At 44.3% G+C, this 8,549-nt stretch overlaps 1 pseudogene; it reads left to right on the top strand.

Annotated features, from left to right (window-relative positions):
• Positions 1-3,566: 3,566 nt before the first annotated feature.
• On the top strand, positions 3,567-8,115 carry LOC131924068 (MLV-related proviral Env polyprotein-like; annotated as a pseudogene).
• Positions 8,116-8,549: the final 434 nt, after the last annotated feature.

Here is an 8,549-nt window from a genome sequence, read left to right as displayed (position 1 = left end):
TATTTGTAATTTAAGAAATAAAGCTTGCCTGAAGATCAGAGGATAGAGCCAGCCACAGAGTTAACCACAGAGGTCAGGCAGTGGTGACACACACCTTTAATCCTACCACTTGGGAGGCAGAGCTAGAGATCCATCTGGATTTCTGTGAGTTCAAGGCCACACTGGGCTACATGAGATTAATCCGGTCTAAAAGAGAGAGAGCCATGCAGTGATGGCACACACCTTTAATTCCAGGATGTATGATCATACACCTTTAATCCTAGCACTAGGAAGGTTGAGACAGGAAGTGATACGGCTGGACAGAAAAAGGAATATAAGGTGGTGGGAGACAGGAATTTGTGCTCTTGCCGAGGCTCTGTCAGACTGAGGAGTTGGTGGGGTAAGAGGTAGTAGCTGTGGCTTGCTCTGCTCCTCTGATCTTTCAGCTTTCACCCTGGTATCTGGCTCTGGGTTTTTATTATAAGACCAAAGAGGATTCGTGCTACATTTTTCCTTTATAGGAGTTGCCGTGGTCATGGTGTCTCTTCACAGCAATAGAAACCCTAACTAAGACAAGGCAATCTAAAACACAGGCATTGATGTCTAGTGTAAGAATTTTCTTTGACTTCATTCCTTGAATTCAGAAATTGAGTATAAAAAATTTCATTTCTGGATGTTCTAACAAGAAGCATTGTCAGGAGCCAAGTAGCCTAACTGATTCTCATGGGAAAAAGCTGTGTACCCAACCTTCCGTTAACAGTTTCAATAGCAACCATTTTTCAACAAGACCATAGTATGTACCTTTTGATCGACTCCCTGAAACATAATGGTTTGCTGTATGGTCTGTTGATCAGGCCCTGGAACAAAGAGACCTTTCCGAGAACCCTACCTTACCCTAACTTCCTCCTAGTAACTTTCCATACCCCTATCTACTTCTCCTAGTTCCCAGCATATATAAGCCTGACTCCCCTTGCAATAAACGAGACCTTGACGCAACTCAGACTGACTTTGTCTTCCTTTACGCGCCTGGTCTCCTTTCTCTCTCGCCCCCATTGATCTTTCAGGAGGTGCCTCCTCGGGTCTCATCAAATAACCTGGCCCGCGGGACGGGTCAAGTGGCGCCCGAACGTGGGGCTCGAGGCACGGTGACCTGCTGGACGACGGACAACAGAAGGGGCCCTGGAGAGGATCAAGGTAGAGACGCCCGGACCGCATCACTTGTGCAACGCGGGAGAGTCTTGAGGTAAGTGTGTCGTCCCATCGATCATGGGCAAAAATTTATCTAAAGCTGTTTTTCTAAAGGAGATGAAAGGTAATCTTAGGGAGAGAGGAATAAGAGTTAAGAAAGAAGATTTGATAAAATTCTTCCAATATGTGGAGGAGAAATGTCCCTGGTTAGTGATTAATGGACCAGGAATTCACCCTTTGACTTGGAACAAGGTTGGAAAAGATATTAACAAATTAATCAGAGACAGGGAAAATGTCCCCGACGCCTTTTTTAGTTTTTATGGTGTGATTAGAGATGTTCTAAAGGAAGCAGAGGGAGATGGGCGTGTTTCACATTTACTAGCCCTTGCAGAGGATTTTCTCTCAAACTCCCCCTGCCTGACACCCAAGGGTCCAGAGGTTTATTGACATCTACCGGTAAGAGCGCTCTCTGTCTTGTCTGTGTCTCTATGTCTTGTTACTTTTGTTTTGTACCAGTTGATGGACTTGTACTTTGCAGGCTCTCACTGGGGCAGACGTGTCCGGACAGTGAACCTGGCGGCGAAAAGAGACGTCCCAGAGCCCTAAGGCCACCTCAGAGGTGACCATTTGGTTTAGGAGCATCTTTGGGTATCTTCCCCCACGGTGGGAGGAAGTGCCACTTTGTATTTTGTCCCAGGAATTTGTCAGAGCCATTTTGTGGGGTTTTTTGTATGTTTTGTTGTGATCATTGTTACTTTACTCTCTTCTTCTCTTCCAAGAAAAAAGGTACATGTCTGACAGGGATGTGGAAGCCCCCTGATATCTGCATGATCAAAGACAGAGATCCTCGAGTCTGGATTGTTTTTGGTGTGATTGAGCCTGGAGGGTCAAAACCCTCCCCCTCCCCCAGCACATCAGGCTGTCATTGTTCTTGGAGCTTTGTTGGTTGTTTTGTTGGGGCAAAGTTTTTTCATGTGCCCTTGATCTTGTGTGTAATGTGTTAACTGTTCTTATTGTTGACTTGACTGTGACGGACACTATGGGACAGTTCCCTTCTTCTCCACTAGACCTTTGCCTAGCCCACTGAAAGGATGTGCGAGCCACAATAGAGGAAACTGGGTCCCCCACTCCCACTCCCCGACTGAACTGAGATAAACAGGTAGCTCCTGCCAGGTGGGGCTTGCATACTGCAAGAGGGGCTCACTAGCTGTGAATGAGGCCGTCGTCTCAGTGCTGATGTTCTGGTTCTTGGATTGTCTGTGTAAATGTTATTTGTTTCTGTCTATTAACCTCCCTTATTTTCCTAGAGGAAGAGGAGGAGAGAGAGGCATAACAAAGGCCACCTCTGTCTCTCCCTAGCTCTCTTGCTATCAGGACTGCAGCCAGCTAGCTGCTCTCAGGAGGGTGGGGGTGCGTGCTCTCCGTACAGGTGGGCAAAGACAGGAGCTCTGGACAGGGCAATGGGGAACTGCCTGCAATTGACAAAAACTGTGTGAACACTGAGCAGAGAATCTGACTTTAGTCAGAGGAGTTAACAAAAACTTTTTTTTCAGGAACACTGGCAGCCAAGGACAGGCTCTATGCCCACTGCTCCCCCTCCCTCCCTTTACTGTGATAACTTCAAGGTCTCTTCTGCCGGCCAGCAGCTTCTCTTGTTAACCCTTCTCTGTCCTGGTATTGCTTAAAAAGAAATGTTAAATTACTAGTTCAAGATACTGGGAAAATTATGCTTTTGTTTCCACAGGAAAAATAAAAATTGACATGGGTTTTGGTCATTTGAGTTCAATGGGTTACAAATACTTGCCATCATTTAAGAGAATTGGTTTCAAATTATTGCTGGTTAAGATAAAAAATAATGTTTTTATAAAAAATGACTTGAGATACATATATAAAAAAATGAAATATGTTTCAGATTTCTTTGTCTTGCTATTCTGCTGTTACATTGAGACTCCAAAGGGTCATAGTTGTAAAAATGTCTACTCTACAGGTATGAATGAAAAATGTGGCTACATGTATGTTTGGTTTTGAATGTCTGAGTTTGCATGTCCTTTATGTTAAGGAATACAAGTTAATACTAGTCATCTGGCTATTCAGATACTAGTTTAAAGCACAAACTGTTCTATTTAAATAAAAAAAAACTACGAGGTATATTTGACTAATATATTTATAGGAGAACAAATTGGCCTGGTTATTGTTACCAAACTTAGAGATATTTTTAAGATTGGGCCTAGATTTGTTTGGCTCAGATACATTTAATAGATAATGGTCCTCAAACCTGTCAAAGATCTGATGAATATGGCATTTACATTATTTGATAAAAAACTTACTATAGCAAACAGAGACTCCAAGCTCCCTAGCTCCTAGCAATTGCCCCAAGGAATGACCAATTCCCCTACGCTATGACAAAAGTATGTAGCTCAGTCTATAGATCCAGTGAGGGTCCACTACCCTGAAGTTTATATTATACATTATATGGATTATTTGTTAATAGCAGGAAAATCTGAAGAAAAAACACAAAATGTAGCTCAAAAGATAATTACCACACTTCAGGATCGAGGATTTCATTCCAGAGAAGATACAAACCCAATACCCCTTCCTGTTTTTAGGGTTCGAGTTACACCCGGACCTCCTCTATACACAAAAAATCCAGATTAGAAAAGATACACTTTGTTGTCTCAATGATTTTCAAATGCTTTTAGGGGATATCAATTGGCTGCGACTCTATTTAAAAATAACCAAGGGAGAAATATGCCCCCTTAAAGATATCCTCAAAGGAGACTTCGACCCTCAATCCCCTAGATACCTTACGGTGGAGGCAGAAAGGGTATTACAAAAGGTTGAAATGGCCATCACTCAACAACACACGGGATATTTTGACCCGACCCTCCCATTGTATTTGATCATTTTTTCTACAGATTTTGCCCCTACAGGCCTGCTTTGGCAAGAGCCCGTACCCTTACTGTGGGTACATCTTCCTGTTACTAAAAGAAAAATTCTTCCCACCTACCCTTCCCTGGTTTGCCAATCGATAATGTTAGGAATAAAAGCCTCCACTCGATACTTTGGGCATGACCCTGATATTATTGTTATGCCATATGATAAAGAGCAACTTGAATGGTTATGCACCCATAGTCCTGACTGGGCCATCCTTGTCTGCACCTATGAAGGAAAATTTGACACACAGATGCCCAGTAACAAACTCCTACAATTCTTCTCCCTCACTTCTTTTGTTTTTCTTAAAAATACCCGAATAGAGCCCATCCCGGACTCCCCTGTGCTTTTCATAGATGGGTCAAGTAATGGTAAAGCTGCTTATGTCCTCAATGGCCAAAAGAATGTTATGACAACCCCTTTCAAGTCAGCTCAGCTGGTGGAGCTATATGCTGCCCTTGCTGTCTTTAAAAATTTTGAAGATTGCTCCTTTAATTTGTATTCAGTCAGTAGATATGTGGTAGGGGCTTTACAGGCTTTAGAAATGGTCCCAATAATCCAACCATTTACTCCCACCTTCCAAATGTTTTCTGAATTACAAAAATTAATCCGACAAAGGTCGCTACCCTTTTATGTTGGCCATATTCGTGCCCACACAGGCTTACCTGGACCCCTAGCTCAGGGAAATAAACTTGCCGATTCTGCTACACGTTCTATCTTGATTTCTCACTTGGAACATGATCAGGTAGCAGCCGCTCGTGAGGTGCACCACCTTCATCACCTCAATGCTCAAACTTTGAGACTAAGGTTCTCAATTACTAGAGAACAGGCTAGGGAAAGTGTAAAAAGCTGTAAAAACTGCCTGATGCTCTTACCCGAACCTCATTATGGAGTGAACCCCAGAGGGCTTCTACCTGGACAAATATGGCAGATGGATGTCACCCATGTTCCTTCTTTTGGCAAATTAAAGTTTATACATGTTACTGTAGATACCTTCAGTGGATTTATTTGTGCCTCCGCTCACAGTGGAGAAGCCACCAAAGATGTTATCAATCATATGTTACATGTCTTCACAGTGCTAGGTCAGCCGAAATGTATAAAAACTGATAATGGTCCGGGATATACTAGTAGCAAATTTAGACAATTTTGTTTACAATTAGGAATTAAACACATCACTGGAATATCCTATAACCCTCAAGGCCAAGGTATCGTGGAGAAAGCTCACCAAACTTTAAAAAATACTCTTAATAAACTTATCTCACAAGAGACACTATTTCCCCTTAAGGGAAACCACAAAGCTCTGCTTTCTCACGCCCTATTCGTATTAAATTTTCTGACATTGGATGCTTTCAGAAAATCTGCGGCTGAGCGACACTGGCACCCAGAAACTAAACAAGGATATGCTCAGGCCCTTTGGAAAGATCCAATAACTGGAAAATGGGGCGGTCCTGATCCAGTTATAATCTGGGGAGAGGGGTCTGCATGTATTTATGACTCCAAGGAAAATGGGGCTTGTTGGCTACCAGAAAGACTGATTAAGCCTTACTCTACATTGCCTCCCTAGACTAAGGAAAAAATAACTGTTATGTCCAGGACACAACCCTGAGACAAAAATTCTCTCTTTTTCTTTCAGAAATGCCTCCAGCTTGGAAAATAAAGGGAGCCACAGACATCTCAATGGCAGGACCTGTTAGTCGCGGGCCTCGGAAAACCAACCCCTGCTTCATCATTTGCTTACTACTCTTCCCCCTTCCCCTTTCCTGCATCTCCAAGGAAAGCCCCCATGCTATTAAAAAGCTTACCTGGTGAATTTTCACAGTAACGGGGGAGGAGGTCTGGAGGGTTACTGCAAACCATGCTCCCTATTCCTGGTGGCCATCACTCCTGACTTCTGTCAGCTGGCTGCAGGATTGGATTCTTGGGATATACCTACTATTGGCCAACACCAGTTAAATGGTACAGGAGGTCAAATGATTCCAAACTGCCATCAATTTCCTCACAGTCCTAAAACTACTTGGACAAGCCCTTGTGGGACATTCCATGATAATAACCCTGCTGTGATGACTGCCCCTGGCTGTGTTAGTCCTACAGCTCTTTGTAGGTTAGCACAATCTGACTTTTATGTCTGCCCTAAGGATGGTAGAAGCCGAGCCACGGCTGCTAGATGTGGAGGATTTGAGACCTTCTTTTGTGTTCTATGGGGTTGTGAAACCACAGGAGCAGCTTACTGGAAACCAACTTCATCTTGGGACCTTATTTCAGTTACAAGAGGGTACAGTAAGCCTAGCACGAATAGACATTTTTGCTTTAGCTCCCATACTTGGAAAGCCCATAATCATGGGCTATCATTACCTTTAAACATAACCTTCACTCCTCAGGGTAGGGCGAATCAAGAATGGCCCTTGGGAAAAACATGGGGACTCCGCTGGTATCTTGATGGCACAGATAAAGGAGTCACTTTCAAGATCTTACTAACAATAGAAAACCTGTACCCAAAGTCGGTAAGACCCAACATAGTTCTCTCTGACCAAAAAGTTCCCTCCAATCATGAAAAGGTGCCATCACCTCCTTCCCCCTCACCTCATCCTTGTCCCTTTCCCAACCATACAAGCACCGTAACTACCATTGTAGACTCCAGTAATGGCACTCTCCTTACTCTTTTTGGGGGAACAGGAGATAGATTGTTTAATTTGGTCCAGGGAGCTTATCTGGCCCTAAATGCCACAAATCCAAACAAAACCTTGGGTTGCTGGCTCTGCCTTACCTCCATGCCCGGTCCCGCGGGCCAGGTTATTTGATGAGACCCGAGGAGGCACCTCCTGAAAGATCAATGGGGGCGAGAGAGAAAAGAGACCAGGCGCGTAAAGGAAGACAGAGTCAGTCTGAGTTGCGTCGAGGTCTCGTCTATTGACTGGGTGTTGAGGCTTATAAACAGGGCTTCAGGCAGGGAGGGGGAACAGGGGAAGCATGGAGAGAAGGATGGAAAATTCCTAAGGGAGGGTGAGGTCGCTTTGGTCCCAGGCCCCTGCACCAGGAAGTTGTACAGCCCGAGGTTAGGCCAGGAACTTCCTGCCTTTGTAAGGTTTGATAAAGTAAGGACACTGTTGTCCGGAATCGGTCCCCAACACCTCCAGTCCTCCTTATTATGAAGGAATCGCCTTTCAGTCTACTGACAATAACCTCACTTCCCCGAGCAATAGGTGTCAGACTAAGCCACATAAACTAACACTCCCTGAAGTCTCCGGACGAGGTTCTTGTTTGGGCAAGATTCCATTGACCCATAGTCACCTCTGTAAACAAACTCTGACACCCTATAAAGGAAGCTATTATCTCGAAGCCCCCAACGGGTCCTACTGGGCCTGTAACACAGGATTGACCCCTTGCATATCTGCTCAGATATTTGATGATTCCCATGAATTTTGTGTGATGGTCCAGTTATGGCCTCATGTCACTTATCATCAAGAAAGCTCAGTGATGGAATTCTTTGAGCAGAGAGGCAGATACACTTGAGAACCTGTGTCTATGACTATTGCCCTATTGTTAGGTATTGGAGGCATCGCTGCAGGAATTGGTACAGGAACTACTGCCCTCGTGCAGAGAAACCACCTTATGCAGTTACAAATGGCTATGACTACTGACCTAGAGGCCATAGAAAGATCCATTTCTGCTCTGGAGAAATCTTTAACCTCGCTCTCTGAGGTTGTGTTACAAAACAGAAGAGGTCTGGATTTACTATTTTTAAAGGAGGGGGAGTTATGTGCAGCCTTGAAGGAAGAATGCTGCTTTTATGCCGATCACACTGGGGTAGTTAGAGAATCAATGGAGAAACTAAGAGAAAGATTGGCACAAAGAAAACGTGATTTTGAAAATCAAAACAATTGGTTTGAGGGCTGGCTAAAGGGGTCCCTTTGGCTTTCTACTCTGATCCCCACCCTCTTGGCCCCCTTGATCATTTTCCCTCTCCTCCTCACCTTTGGTCCTTGGGCTTTTCAATGACTAACACAATTCATCAAAAATCAGATCGATTCAGCCCTATCAAAAACTGTTTCAGTACACTACCATCGGACAGAAACTCGAGAGGAAACTATCGAAACAGGTGAAAGGCTCAGGTTCAGCGGCCTATGAACCTAAAAACCCCTACAACTAAAAGCTAGAGGGTACTCAATGACGGGAATAGTATGGGGCCTGTGCTGGGAGCACAATGTACAGAGGTCGCCAGAGACTGGCTCAACATAGCACGTTGCCAGACACAGGACTGCACCCCATATAGCCTAAGACGGGGCCCTCTCGATTTATGACCAAAGCCTGCTTTGGCCATTTTATAGAAAGAAGGGGGAATTGTCAGGAGCCAAGTAGCCTAACTGATTCTCATGGGAAAAAGCTGTGTACCCAACCTTACTAATGTACTTTAAGCTAAGCCATATCTGAAGGATCTCCCACACTGATGACTT

Source organism: Peromyscus eremicus, chromosome 1, assembly GCF_949786415.1.
Source record: "Peromyscus eremicus chromosome 1, PerEre_H2_v1, whole genome shotgun sequence".
NCBI lineage: Eukaryota > Metazoa > Chordata > Mammalia > Rodentia > Cricetidae > Peromyscus > Peromyscus eremicus.
Note: the sequence above shows the minus strand (reverse complement) of the source record. Positions and strands in the feature narration are given on the sequence as shown.